We start from the raw sequence: 13,060 nt of genomic DNA on the forward strand, positions 1-13,060 counted from the left end.
TTGCCATCCCACGGTAAAAAATCTCTATTATTCAGCTTTTGGTAGCTTTTTCCGTAAAGAAAAACAGTAGTGTCTCCTGACTGTTATGACACAAAAATATATCTGTTGAAAATAGTCTTGTGTAGGCCCGACATCTCAATGTGGTTTCGCAGTTCCACGGGTCAAATCGCTGTACTATCCAGTTTTGGGCCTTTGGTATCTAAAAAAAAAGCAATTTGAGTGTGTCGCTCACTGTTCAGCCGCAAATATCTCTATTTAAAAAAGTGTGGTATACCCCAGTAAACAATAACTGTGGTTTTGCCATCCCACGGTAAAAAATCTCTATTATTCAGCTTTTGGTAGTTTTTTCCGCAAAGAAAAACAGTAGTGTCTCCTGACTGTTGTGACCCAAAAATATATCTGTTGAAAATAGTCTTGTGTAGGCCAGACATCTCAATGTGGTTTCGCAGTTCCACGGGTCAAATCGCTGTACTATCCAGTTTTGGGCCTTTGGTATCTAAAAAAAAAGCAATTTGAGTGTGTCGCTCACTGTTCAGCCGCAAATATCTCTATTTAAAAAAGTGTGGTATACCCCAGTAAACAATAACTGTGGTTTTGCCATCCCACGGTAAAAAATCTCTATTATTCAGCTTTTGGTAGTTTTTTTCCGTAAAGAAAAACAGTAGTGTCTCCTGACTGTTGTGACACAAAAATATATCTGTTGAAAACAGTCTTGTGTAGGCCCGACATCCCAGTGTGGTTTCGCAGTTCCACGGGTCAAATCGCTGTACTATCCAGTTTTGGGCCTTTGGTATCTAAAAAAAAAGTAGTTTGAGTGTGCCGCTCACTGTTCAGCCGCAAATATCTCTATTTAAAAAAGTATGGTATACCCCAGTAAACAATAACTGTCGTTTTGCCATCCCACGGTAAAAAATCTCTATTATTCAGCTTTTGGTAGTTTTTTCCGTAAAGAAAAACAGTAGTGTCTCCTGACTGTTGTGACACAAAAATATTTCTGTTGAAAATAGTCTTGTGTAGGCCCGACATCTCAATGTGGTTTCGCAGTTCCACGGGTGAAATCGCTGTACTATCCAGTTTTGGGCCTTTGGTATCTAAAAAAAAAGCAATTTGAGTGTGTCGCTCACTGTTCAGCCGCAAATATCTCTATTTAAAAAAGTGTGGTATACCCCAGTAAACAATAACTGTGGTTTTGCCATCCCACGGTAAAAAATCTCTATTATTCAGCTTTTGGTAGTTTTTTCCGTAAAGAAAAACAGTAGTGTCTCCTGACTGTTGTGACACAAAAATATATCTGTTGAAAATAGTCTTGTGTAGGCCTGACATCTCATTGTGGTTTCGCATTTCCACGGGTCAAATCGCTGTACTATCCAGTTTTGGGCCTTTGGTATCTAAAAAAAAAGCAATTTGAGTGTGTCGCTCACTGTTCAGCCGCAAATATCTCTATTTAAAAAAGTGTGGTATACCCCAGTAAACAATAACTGTGGTTTTGCCATCCCACGGTAAAAAATCTCTATTATTCAGGTTTTGGTATATTTTCCGTAAAGAAAAACAGTAGTGTCTCCTGACTGTTGTGACACAAAAATATATCTGTTGAAAATAGTCTTGTGTAGGACCGACATCTCAATGTGATTTCGCAGTTCCACGGGTCAAATCGCTGTACTATCCAGTTTTGGGCCTTTGGTATCTAAAAAAAAAGCAATTTGAGTGTGTCGCTCACTGTTCAGCCGCAAATATCTCTATTTAAAAAAGTGTGGCATACCCCAGTAAACAATAACTGTGGTTTTGCCATCCCACGGTAAAAAAATCTCTATTATTCAGCTTTTGGTAGTTTTTTCCGTAAAGAAAAACAGTAGTGTCTCCTGACTGTTGTGACCCAAAAATATATCTGTTGAAAATAGTCTTGTGTAGGCCCGACATCCCAGTGTGGTTTCGCAGTTCCACGGGTCAAATCGCTGTACTATCCAGTTTTGGGCCTTTGGTATCTAAAAAAAAAGCAGTTTGAGTGTGTCGCTCACTGTTCAGCCGCAAATATCTCTATTTAAAAAAGTGTGGTATACCCCAGTAAACAATAACTGTGGTTTTGCCATCCCACGGTAAAAAATCTCTATTATTCAGGTTTTGGTATATTTTCCGTAAAGAAAAACAGTAGTGTCTCCTGACTGTTGTGACACAAAAATATATCTGTTGAAAATAGTCTTGTGTAGGCCCGACATCCCAGTGTGGTTTCGCAGTTCCACGGGTCAAATCGCGGTACTATCCAGTTTTGGGCCTTTGGTATCTAAAAAAAAAGCAGTTTGAGTGTGTCGCTCACTGTTCAGCCGCAAATATCTCTATTTAAAAAAGTGTGGTATACCCCAGTAAACAATAACTGTGGTTTTGCCATCCCACGGTAAAAAAATCTCTATTATTCAGCTTTTGGTAGTTTTTTCCGTAAAGAAAAACAGTAGTGTCTCCTGACTGTTGTGACCCAAAAATATATCTGTTGAAAATAGTCTTGTGTAGGCCCGACATCCCAGTGTGGTTTCGCAGTTCCACGGGTCAAATCGCTGTACTATCCAGTTTTGGGCCTTTGGTATCTAAAAAAAAAGCAGTTTGAGTGTGTCGCTCACTGTTCAGCCGCAAATATCTCTATTTAAAAAAGTGTGGTATACCCCAGTAAACAATAACTGTGGTTTTGCCATCCCACGGTAAAAAATCTCTATTATTCAGCTTTTGGTAGTTTTTTCCGTAAAGAAAAACAGTAGTGTCTCCTGACTGTTGTGACACAAAAATATATCTGTTGAAAATAGTCTTGTGTAGGCCTGACATCTCAGTGTGGTTTCGCAGTTCCACGGGTCAAATCGCTGTACTATCCAGTTTTGGGCCTTTGGTATCTAAAAAAAAAGCAATTTGAGTGTGTCGCTCACTGTTCAGCCGCAAATATCTCTATTTAAAAAAGTGTGGTATACCCCAGTAAACAATAACTGTGGTTTTGCCATCCCACGGTAAAAAATCTCTATTATTCAGGTTTTGGTATATTTTCCGTAAAGAAAAACAGTAGTGTCTCCTGACTGTTGTGACACAAAAATATATCTGTTGAAAATAGTCTTGTGTAGGCCCGACATCTCAGTGTGGTTTTGCAGTTCCACGGGTCAAATCGCTGTACTATCCAGTTTTGGGCCTTTGGTATCTAAAAAAAAAGCAATTTGAGTATGTCACTCACTGTTCAGCCGCAAATATCTCTATTTAAAAAAGTGTGGTATACCCCAGTAAAAAATAACTGTGGTTTTGCCATCCCACGGTAAAAAATCTCTATTATTCAGGTTTTGGTATATTTTCCGTAAAGAAAAACAGTAGTGTCTCCTGACTGTTGTGACACAAAAATATATCTGTTGAAAATAGTCTTGTGTAGGCCCCACATCCCAGTGTGGTTTCGCAGTTCCACGGGTGAAATCGCTGTACTATCCAGTTTTGGGCCTTTGGTATCTAAAAAAAAAGCAGTTTGAGTGTGTCGCTCACTGTTCAGCCGCAAATATCTCTATTTAAAAAAGTGTGGTATACCCCAGTAAACAATAACTGTGGTTTTGCCATCCCACGGTAAAAAATCTCTATTATTCAGGTTTTGGTATATTTTCTGTAAAGAAAACAGTAGTGTCTCCTCACTGTTGTGACACAAAAATATATCTGTTGAAAATAGTCTTGTGAAGGCCCCACATCCCAGTGTGGTTTCGCAGTTCCATGGGTCAAATCGCTGTACTATCCAGTTTTGGGCCTTTGGTATCTAAAAAAAAAGCAGTTTGAGTGTGTCGCTCACTGTTCAGCCGCAAATATCTCTATTTAAAAAAGTGTGGTATACCCCAGTAAACAATAACTGTGGTTTTGCCATCCCACGGTAAAAAATCTCTATTATTCAGCTTTTGGTATTTTTTTCCGTAAAGAAAAACAGTAGTGGCTCCTGAGTGTTGTGACCCAAAAATATATCTGTTGAAAATAGTCTTGTATAGGCCCGACATCTCAGTGTGGTTTCGCAGTTCCACGGGTCAAATCGCTGTACTATCCAGTTTTGGGCCTTTGGTATCTAAAAAAAAAGCAGTTTGAGTGTGTAGCTCACTGTTCAGCCGCAAATATCTCTATTTAAAAAAGTGTGGTATACCCCAGTAAACAATAACTGTGGTTTTGCCATCCCACGGTAAAAAATCTCTATTATTCAGCTTTTGGTAGTTTTTTCCGTAAAGAAAAATAGTAGGGTCTCCTGACTGTTGTGACACAAAAATATATCTGTTGAAAACAGTCTTGTGTAGGCCCGACATCCCAGTGTGGTTTCGCAGTTCCACGGGTCAAATCGCTGTACTATCCAGTTTTGGGCCTTTGGTATCTAAAAAAAAAGCAGTTTGAGTGTGCCGCTCACTGTTCAGCCGCAAATATCTCTATTTAAAAAAGTATGGTATACCCCAGTAAACAATAACTGTGGTTTTGCCATCCCACGGTAAAAAATCTCTATTATTCAGCTTTTGGTAGTTTTTTCCATAAAGAAAAACAGTAGTGTCTCCTGACTGTTGTGACACAAAAATATATCTGTTGAAAACAGTCTTGTGTAGGCCCGACATCTCAGTGTGGTTTCGCAGTTCCACGGGTCAAATCGCTGTACTATCCAGTTTTGGGCCTTTGGTATCTAAAAAAAAAGCAGTTTGAGTGTGCCGCTCACTGTTCAGCCGCAAATATCTCTATTTAAAAAAGTATGGTATACCCCAGTAAACAATAACTGTGGTTTTGCCATCCCACGGTAAAAAATCTCTATTATTCAGCTTTTGGTAGCTTTTTCCGTAAAGAAAAACAGTAGTGTCTCCTGACTGTTATGACACAAAAATATATCTGTTGAAAATAGTCTTGTGTAGGCCCGACATCTCAATGTGGTTTCGCAGTTCCACGGGTCAAATCGCTGTACTATCCAGTTTTGGGCCTTTGGTATCTAAAAAAAAAGCAATTTGAGTGTGTCGCTCACTGTTCAGCCGCAAATATCTCTATTTAAAAAAGTGTGGTATACCCCAGTAAACAATAACTGTGGTTTTGCCATCCCACGGTAAAAAATCTCTATTATTCAGGTTTTGGTATATTTTCCGTAAAGAAAAACAGTAGTGTCTCCTGACTGTTGTGACACAAAAATATATCTGTTGAAAATAGTCTTGTGTAGGCCCGACATCCCAGTGTGGTTTCGCAGTTCCACGGGTCAAATCGCTGTACTATCCAGTTTTGGGCCTTTGGTATCTAAAAAAAAAGCAGTTTGAGTGTGTCGCTCACTGTTCAGCCGCAAATATCTCTATTTAAAAAAGTGTAGTATACCCCAGTAAACAATAACTGTGGTTTTGCCATCCCACGGTAAAAAATCTCTATTATTCAGCTTTTGGTAGTTTTTTCCGTAAAGAAAAATAGTAGGGTCTCCTGACTGTTGTGACACAAAAATATATCTGTTGAAAACAGTCTTGTGTAGGCCCGACATCCCAGTGTGGTTTCGCAGTTCCACGGGTCAAATCGCTGTACTATCCAGTTTTGGGCCTTTGGTATCTAAAAAAAAAGCAGTTTGAGTGTGCCGCTCACTGTTCAGCCGCAAATATCTCTATTTAAAAAAGTATGGTATACCCCAGTAAACAATAACTGTGGTTTTGCCATCCCACGGTAAAAAATCTCTATTATTCAGCTTTTGGTAGTTTTTTCCATAAAGAAAAACAGTAGTGTCTCCTGACTGTTGTGACACAAAAATATATCTGTTGAAAACAGTCTTGTGTAGGCCCGACATCCCAGTGTGGTTTCGCAGTTCCACGGGTCAAATCGCTGTACTATCCAGTTTTGGGCCTTTGGTATCTAAAAAAAAAGCAGTTTGAGTGTGCCGCTCACTTTTCAGCCGCAAATATCTCTGTTTAAAAAAGTATGGTATACCCTAATAAACAATAACTGTGGTTTTGCCATCCCACGGTAAAAAATCTCTATTATTCAGCTTTTGGTAGCTTTTTCCGTAAAGAAAAACAGTAGTGTCTCCTGACTGTTATGACACAAAAATATATCTGTTGAAAATAGTCTTGTGTTTGCCCGACATCTCAATGTGGTTTCGCAGTTCCACGGGTCAAATCGCTGTACTATCCAGTTTTGGGCCTTTGGTATCTAAAAAAAAAGCAATTTGAGTGTGTCGCTTACTGTTCAGCCGCAAATATCTCTATTTAAAAAAGTGTGGTATACCCCAGTAAACAATAACTGTGGTTTTGCCATCCCACGGTAAAAAATCTCTATTATTCAGCTTTTGGTAGTTTTTTCCGCAAAGAAAAACAGTAGTGTCTCCTGACTGTTGTGACCCAAAAATATATCTGTTGAAAACAGTCTTGTGTAGGCCAGACATCTCAATGTGGTTTCGCAGTTCCACGGGTCAAATCGCTGTACTATCCAGTTTTGGGCCTTTGGTATCTAAAAAAAAAGCAATTTGAGTGTGTCGCTCACTGTTCAGCCGCAAATATCTCTATTTAAAAAAGTGTGGTATACCCCAGTAAACAATAACTGTGGTTTTGCCATCCCACGGTAAAAAATCTCTATTATTCAGGTTTTGGTATATTTTCAGTAAAGAAAAACAGTAGTGTCTCCTGACTGTTGTGACACAAAAATATATCTGTTGAAAATAGTCTTGTGTAGGCCCGACATCCCAGTGTGGTTTCGCAGTTCCACGGGTCAAATCGCTGTACTATCCAGTTTTGGGCCTTTGTATCTAAAAAAAAAGCAGTTTGAGTGTGTCGCTCACTGTTCAGCCGCAAATATCTCTATTTAAAAAAGTGTGGTATACCCCAGTAAACAATAACTGTGGTTTTGCCATCCCACGGTAAAAAATCTCTATTATTCAGCTTTTGGTAGTTTTTTTCCGTAAAGAAAAACAGTAGTGTCTCCTGACTGTTGTGACACAAAAATATATCTGTTGAAAACAGTCTTGTGTAGGCCCGACATCCCAGTGTGGTTTCGCAGTTCCACGGGTCAAATCGCTGTACTATCCAGTTTTGGGCCTTTGGTATCTAAAAAAAAAGCAGTTTGAGTGTGCCGCTCACTGTTCAGCCGCAAATATCTCTATTTAAAAAAGTATGGTATACCCCAGTAAACAATAACTGTGGTTTTGCCATCCCACGGTAAAAAATCTCTATTATTCAGCTTTTGGTAGTTTTTTCCGTAAAGAAAAACAGTAGTGTCTCCTGACTGTTGTGACACAAAAATATTTCTGTTGAAAATAGTCTTGTGTAGGCCCGACATCTCAATGTGGTTTCGCAGTTCCACGGGTGAAATCGCTGTACTATCCAGTTTTGGGCCTTTGGTATCTAAAAAAAAAGCAATTTGAGTGTGTCGCTCACTGTTCAGCCGCAAATATCTCTATTTAAAAAAGTGTGGTATACCCCAGTAAACAATAACTGTGGTTTTGCCATCCCACGGTAAAAAATCTCTATTATTCAGCTTTTGGTAGTTTTTTCCGTAAAGAAAAACAGTAGTGTCTCCTGACTGTTGTGACACAAAAATATATCTGTTGAAAATAGTCTTGTGTAGGCCTGACATCTCATTGTGGTTTCGCATTTCCACGGGTCAAATCGCTGTACTATCCAGTTTTGGGCCTTTGGTATCTAAAAAAAAAGCAATTTGAGTGTGTCGCTCACTGTTCAGCCGCAAATATCTCTATTTAAAAAAGTGTGGTATACCCCAGTAAACAATAACTGTGGTTTTGCCATCCCACGGTAAAAAATCTCTATTATTCAGCTTTTGGTAGTTTTTTCCGTAAAGAAAAATAGTAGGGTCTCCTGACTGTTGTGACACAAAAATATATCTGTTGAAAACAGTCTTGTGTAGGCCCGACATCCCAGTGTGGTTTCGCAGTTCCACGGGTCAAATCGCTGTACTATCCAGTTTTGGGCCTTTGGTATCTAAAAAAAAAGCAGTTTGAGTGTGCCGCTCACTGTTCAGCCGCAAATATCTCTATTTAAAAAAGTATGGTATACCCCAGTAAACAATAACTGTGGTTTTGCCATCCCACGGTAAAAAATCTCTATTATTCAGCTTTTGGTAGTTTTTTCCATAAAGAAAAACAGTAGTGTCTCCTGACTGTTGTGACACAAAAATATATCTGTTGAAAACAGTCTTGTGTAGGCCCGACATCCCAGTGTGGTTTCGCAGTTCCACGGGTCAAATCGCTGTACTATCCAGTTTTGGGCCTTTGGTATCTAAAAAATAAGCAGTTTGAGTGTGCCGCTCACTTTTCAGCCGCAAATATCTCTATTTAAAAAAGTATGGTATACCCCAATAAACAATAATTGTGGTTTTGCCATCCCACGGTAAAAAATCTCTATTATTCAGCTTTTGGTAGCTTTTTCCGTAAAGAAAAACAGTAGTGTCTCCTGACTGTTATGACACAAAAATATATCTGTTGAAAATAGTCTTGTGTAGGCCCGACATCTCAATGTGGTTTCGCAGTTCCACGGGTCAAATCGCTGTACTATCCAGTTTTGGGCCTTTGGTATCTAAAAAAAAAGCAATTTGAGTGTGTCGCTCACTGTTCAGCCGCAAATATCTCTATTTAAAAAAGTGTGGTATACCCCAGTAAACAATAACTGTGGTTTTGCCATCCCACGGTAAAAAATCTCTATTATTCAGCTTTTGGTAGTTTTTTCCGCAAAGAAAAACAGTAGTGTCTCCTGACTGTTGTGACCCAAAAATATATCTGTTGAAAATAGTCTTGTGTAGGCCAGACATCTCAATGTGGTTTCGCAGTTCCACGGGTCAAATCGCTGTACTATCCAGTTTTGGGCCTTTGGTATCTAAAAAAAAAGCAATTTGAGTGTGTCGCTCACTGTTCAGCCGCAAATATCTCTATTTAAAAAAGTGTGGTATACCCCAGTAAACAATAACTGTGGTTTTGCCATCCCACGGTAAAAAATCTCTATTATTCAGGTTTTGGTATATTTTCAGTAAAGAAAAACAGTAGTGTCTCCTGACTGTTGTGACACAAAAATATATCTGTTGAAAATAGTCTTGTGTAGGCCCGACATCTCAATGTGGTTTCGCAGTTCCACGGGTCAAATCGCTGTACTATCCAGTTTTGGGCCTTTGGTATCTAAAAAAAAAGTAGTTTGAGTGTGCCGCTCACTGTTCAGCCGCAAATATCTCTATTTAAAAAAGTATGGTATACCCCAGTAAACAATAACTGTGGTTTTGCCATCCCACGGTAAAAAATCTCTATTATTCAGCTTTTGGTAGTTTTTTCCGTAAAGAAAAACAGTAGTGTCTCCTGACTGTTGTGACACAAAAATATTTCTGTTGAAAATAGTCTTGTGTAGGCCCGACATCTCAATGTGGTTTCGCAGTTCCACGGGTGAAATCGCTGTACTATCCAGTTTTGGGCCTTTGGTATCTAAAAAAAAAGCAATTTGAGTGTGTCGCTCACTGTTCAGCCGCAAATATCTCTATTTAAAAAAGTGTGGTATACCCCAGTAAACAATAACTGTGGTTTTGCCATCCCACGGTAAAAAATCTCTATTATTCAGCTTTTGGTAGTTTTTTCCGTAAAGAAAAACAGTAGTGTCTCCTGACTGTTGTGACACAAAAATATATCTGTTGAAAATAGTCTTGTGTAGGCCTGACATCTCATTGTGGTTTCGCATTTCCACGGGTCAAATCGCTGTACTATCCAGTTTTGGGCCTTTGGTATCTAAAAAAAAAGCAATTTGAGTGTGTCGCTCACTGTTCAGCCGCAAATATCTCTATTTAAAAAAGTGTGGTATACCCCAGTAAACAATAACTGTGGTTTTGCCATCCCACGGTAAAAAATCTCTATTATTCAGCTTTTGGTAGTTTTTTCCGTAAAGAAAAATAGTAGGGTCTCCTGACTGTTGTGACACAAAAATATATCTGTTGAAAACAGTCTTGTGTAGGCCCGACATCCCAGTGTGGTTTCGCAGTTCCACGGGTCAAATCGCTGTACTATCCAGTTTTGGGCCTTTGGTATCTAAAAAAAAAGCAGTTTGAGTGTGCCGCTCACTGTTCAGCCGCAAATATCTCTATTTAAAAAAGTATGGTATACCCCAGTAAACAATAACTGTGGTTTTGCCATCCCACGGTAAAAAATCTCTATTATTCAGCTTTTGGTAGTTTTTTCCATAAAGAAAAACAGTAGTGTCTCCTGACTGTTGTGACACAAAAATATATCTGTTGAAAACAGTCTTGTGTAGGCCCGACATCCCAGTGTGGTTTCGCAGTTCCACGGGTCAAATCGCTGTACTATCCAGTTTTGGGCCTTTGGTATCTAAAAAATAAGCAGTTTGAGTGTGCCGCTCACTTTTCAGCCGCAAATATCTCTATTTAAAAAAGTATGGTATACCCCAATAAACAATAATTGTGGTTTTGCCATCCCACGGTAAAAAATCTCTATTATTCAGCTTTTGGTAGCTTTTTCCGTAAAGAAAAACAGTAGTGTCTCCTGACTGTTATGACACAAAAATATATCTGTTGAAAATAGTCTTGTGTAGGCCCGACATCTCAATGTGGTTTCGCAGTTCCACGGGTCAAATCGCTGTACTATCCAGTTTTGGGCCTTTGGTATCTAAAAAAAAAGCAATTTGAGTGTGTCGCTCACTGTTCAGCCGCAAATATCTCTATTTAAAAAAGTGTGGTATACCCCAGTAAACAATAACTGTGGTTTTGCCATCCCACGGTAAAAAATCTCTATTATTCAGCTTTTGGTAGTTTTTTCCGCAAAGAAAAACAGTAGTGTCTCCTGACTGTTGTGACCCAAAAATATATCTGTTGAAAATAGTCTTGTGTAGGCCAGACATCTCAATGTGGTTTCGCAGTTCCACGGGTCAAATCGCTGTACTATCCAGTTTTGGGCCTTTGGTATCTAAAAAAAAAGCAATTTGAGTGTGTCGCTCACTGTTCAGCCGCAAATATCTCTATTTAAAAAAGTGTGGTATACCCCAGTAAACAATAACTGTGGTTTTGCCATCCCACGGTAAAAAATCTCTATTATTCAGGTTTTGGTATATTTTCAGTAAAGAAAAACAGTAGTGTCTCCTGACTGTTGTGACACAAAAATATATCTGTTGAAAATAGTCTTGTGTAGGCCCGACATCTCAATGTGGTTTCGCAGTTCCACGGGTCAAATCGCTGTACTATCCAGTTTTGGGCCTTTGGTATCTAAAAAAAAAGTAGTTTGAGTGTGCCGCTCACTGTTCAGCCGCAAATATCTCTATTTAAAAAAGTATGGTATACCCCAGTAAACAATAACTGTGGTTTTGCCATCCCACGGTAAAAAATCTCTATTATTCAGCTTTTGGTAGTTTTTTCCGTAAAGAAAAACAGTAGTGTCTCCTGACTGTTGTGACACAAAAATATTTCTGTTGAAAATAGTCTTGTGTAGGCCCGACATCTCAATGTGGTTTCGCAGTTCCACGGGTGAAATCGCTGTACTATCCAGTTTTGGGCCTTTGGTATCTAAAAAAAAAAGCAATTTGAGTGTGTCGCTCACTGTTCAGCCGCAAATATCTCTATTTAAAAAAGTGTGGTATACCCCAGTAAACAATAACTGTGGTTTTGCCATCCCACGGTAAAAAATCTCTATTATTCAGCTTTTGGTAGTTTTTTCCGTAAAGAAAAACAGTAGTGTCTCCTGACTGTTGTGACACAAAAATATATCTGTTGAAAATAGTCTTGTGTAGGCCTGACATCTCATTGTGGTTTCGCATTTCCACGGGTCAAATCGCTGTACTATCCAGTTTTGGGCCTTTGGTATCTAAAAAAAAAGCAATTTGAGTGTGTCGCTCACTGTTCAGCCGCAAATATCTCTATTTAAAAAAGTGTGGTATACCCCAGTAAACAATAACTGTGGTTTTGCCATCCCACGGTAAAAAATCTCTATTATTCAGGTTTTGGTATATTTTCCGTAAAGAAAAACAGTAGTGTCTCCTGACTGTTGTGACACAAAAATATATCTGTTGAAAATAGTCTTGTGTAGGACCGACATCTCAATGTGATTTCGCAGTTCCACGGGTCAAATCGCTGTACTATCCAGTTTTGGGCCTTTGGTATCTAAAAAAAAAGCAATTTGAGTGTGTCGCTCACTGTTCAGCCGCAAATATCTCTATTTAAAAAAGTGTGGCATACCACAGTAAACAATAACTGTGGTTTTGCCATCCCACGGTAAAAAAATCTCTATTATTCAGCTTTTGGTAGTTTTTTCCGTAAAGAAAAACAGTAGTGTCTCCTGACTGTTGTGACCCAAAAATATATCTGTTGAAAATAGTCTTGTGTAGGCCCGACATCCCAGTGTGGTTTCGCAGTTCCACGGGTCAAATCGCTGTACTATCCAGTTTTGGGCCTTTGGTATCTAAAAAAAAAGCAGTTTGAGTGTGTCGCTCACTGTTCAGCCGCAAATATCTCTATTTAAAAAAGTGTGGTATACCCCAGTAAACAATAACTGTGGTTTTGCCATCCCACGGTAAAAAATCTCTATTATTCAGGTTTTGGTATATTTTCCGTAAAGAAAAACAGTAGTGTCTCCTGACTGTTGTGACACAAAAATATATCTGTTGAAAATAGTCTTGTGTAGGCCCGACATCCCAGTGTGGTTTCGCAGTTCCACGGGTCAAATCGCGGTACTATCCAGTTTTGGGCCTTTGGTATCTAAAAAAAAAGCAGTTTGAGTGTGTCGCTCACTGTTCAGCCGCAAATATCTCTATTTAAAAAAGTGTGGTATACCCCAGTAAACAATAACTGTGGTTTTGCCATCCCACGGTAAAAAAATCTCTATTATTCAGCTTTTGGTAGTTTTTTCCGTAAAGAAAAACAGTAGTGTCTCCTGACTGTTGTGACCCAAAAATATATCTGTTGAAAATAGTCTTGTGTAGGCCCGACATCCCAGTGTGGTTTCGCAGTTCCACGGGTCAAATCGCTGTACTATCCAGTTTTGGGCCTTTGGTATCTAAAAAAAAAGCAGTTTGAGTGTGTCGCTCACTGTTCAGCCGCAAATATCTCTATTTAAAAAAGTGTGGTATACCCCAGTAAACAATAACTGTGG

This window comes from Phyllobates terribilis, unplaced genomic scaffold (genome assembly GCF_046119375.1).
Source record: "Phyllobates terribilis strain yellow unplaced genomic scaffold, ASM4611937v1 Scaffold_8__6_contigs__length_399053987, whole genome shotgun sequence".
Taxonomy (NCBI): domain Eukaryota; kingdom Metazoa; phylum Chordata; class Amphibia; order Anura; family Dendrobatidae; genus Phyllobates; species Phyllobates terribilis.